This window comes from Melampsora larici-populina (assembly GCF_000204055.1).
Source record: "Melampsora larici-populina 98AG31 unplaced genomic scaffold MELLAscaffold_77, whole genome shotgun sequence".
NCBI lineage: Eukaryota > Fungi > Basidiomycota > Pucciniomycetes > Pucciniales > Melampsoraceae > Melampsora > Melampsora laricis-populina.
The window spans coordinates 354,508-357,170 of NW_006768841.1; positions in this window are offsets into that span (position 1 = coordinate 354,508).

The window sequence follows — 2,663 nt, forward strand, 5'->3', positions numbered from 1 at the left end:
TTTTCATTGCATTGTCACCTTTCGACAAAAAGTACCAGCAACACCAAAAATCAAAAAATCAAAAACCCAAAAACCAAAAACCAAAAACCAAAAAATACATTTCTCGAACTGTACAATTCAAACACCAATGTTGGATTCTACTGCAGCCAAAAACCACATGTTGGCCAACTAGCTACAAGCTCGGTCTCACAGGTATCAACACCTCCGATTGGAGACATTCTACCATCAGTCTCAAGAGCTTCAAAGTACCTGCTTCCTGTCTCGCTCTCCTCCAAAACCTCTTTCATCATCATCAATCCTCTTCGATTGTCCTCGATCTTCCTCAATCTTTGTCAACCGTCCTCGATCTTCTTATTTCTTTGTCAACTGTCCTCGATCTTCCTTAATCTTTGTCAACTGTCCTTGATCTTCCTCAATACCTGTCAACTGTCCTCGATCTTCTTCTTTCTTTGTCGACCGTCCTTGAACTTCTTCTTTCTTCATCAACCGTCCTCAATCTTCTTATTTCTTTGTCAACTGTCCTTGATCTTCCTCAATCTTTGTCAACCGTCCTTGATCTTCTTTGACCGTCCTCAATCTTCTGCAATCCTCATCAAATCACCTTCTGTCTCCATCACCAACTACACACCAACATGCCAGCAAAAATATCTGATGAATGAGTCTGTTTCAATTTTTTTTTCATTAACAAAAGGAAAAAAAAAACAGTTGGGATGATGAGTATCTCAACCAAAAAAATTTCAAACACATCTTACTCAAACCGATCCATAATATAATTTTTTTTTCATTAACAAAAGAATACATAAATTGAGTATATTACCAAAATATACTACCGAACAATGCTTTCAATCATATTTTGATGCAACTCTTCCAGTATATATTTATTTCTTTAACAATAGGCAGACAATTGTTTCAATATGTAGTTTTCTTTTTGTTAACAAAAGGCAAAAATATTGGACAAACCTTTCAAACATGTTGTAATTGAAATGTTGCAATATATATTTTATATATGTATATCAATACATATATAAAAATGGATGAGTAATTAAACCGAATATTCCTTTCAAACAAATTCACCACCAACATATTTACCTCAGATTACAAAATCCAAGGTATCCTCGGATGCAAAACCTCAGACAGAAGCTTCCCGAGGTTTTGATCCGAGGTAATTCTCAGGGCAAAGAAATACCTTGGGCAAAAACCTCGGACAAGGTCTGTCCAAGGATTTGCCTCCGATGATGCCTCGGATTTCTCAACCCAAGGCATCTATGCTGGCAGTGATTGTACCAATGCGTTTCAATGTACATATTTATGATATTTTGATTTTAACGGTAAAAAAAAATCATTTCCCTATAAAACTATAAGTTTCATCTTATTTAATTCCGAAAAGAAAATCCATCTTATTTAATTCCGAAAAGAAAATCCATCTTATTTAATTCCGAAAAGAATTTTTTTTTGAATCAGATATATAAATTCAATTTTTTTTATTTGAATTATAATTTTGAAAAAAAAATTAAGAAAAAAAAATATGCGGATGTTCCAGCCAGAAAGGCCACCTACCTGAGCTGCTAGGTGGTCTGGCTGGAACATCCAGGCCACCTAGCTAGGTGGCCTTACCTTAAAAGTAAGGCCACCTAGGAATCAGGTGGCCGTGCCATCGCACTATCACTCAGTTATAGTGCGATGGCATTGCGGATCGGTCCAGGGCCAAGCTGCGGCCTCGGCCCTGGATTCCTCCATTGCACAATCACTGAGTGATTGTGCGATGGAGGGGCCACCTAATTCCTAGGTGGCCTTACTTTTAAGATAAGGCCACCTAACCAGGTGGCCTGATCGGTCAAATGGGCCACCTAACCAGGTGGCCTTACCTTAAAAGTAAGGCCACCTAGGAATGAGGTGGCCCCTCCATTGGACGATCACTCAGTGATCGTGCGATGGAGGAATCCAGGGCCAAGGCCGCACCTCGGCCCTGGACCGATCCGCAATGCCATCGCACTATCACTGAGTGATAGTGCGATGGCACGGCCACCTAATTCCTAGGTGGCCCCTCCATTGCACGATCACTCAGTGATCGTGCGATGGAGGAGTCCAGGGCCAAGGCCGCACCTCGGCCCTGGACCAATCCGCAATGCCATCGCACTATCACTGAGTGATAGTGCGATGGAGGGGCCACGTAATTCCTAGGTGGCCCCTCCATCGCACGATCACTCAGTGATCGTGCAATGGAGGAATCCAGGGCCAAGGCCGCAGCTCGGCCCTGGACCGATCCGCAATGCCATCGCACTATCACTGAGTGATAGTGCGATGGCACGGCCACCTAATTCCTAGGTGGCCTTACTTTTAAGGTAAGGCCACCTGGCAATTAGGTGGCCTGATCTGACCGATCAGGCCACCTAGCTAGGTGGCCTTACCTTAAAAGTAAGGCCACCTAGGAATTAGGTGGCCCGTCCATTGCACGATCACTCAGTGATCGTGCGATGGAGGAATCCAGGGCCAATGCCGCACCTCGGCCCTGGACCGATCCGCAATGCCATCGCACAATCAGTGATCGTGCGATGGCATTGCGGATCGGTCCAGGGCCAAGGTGCGGCCTTGGCCCTGGATTCCTCCATTGCACGATCACTGAGTGATTGTGCAATGGAGGGGCCACCTAATTCCTAGGTGGC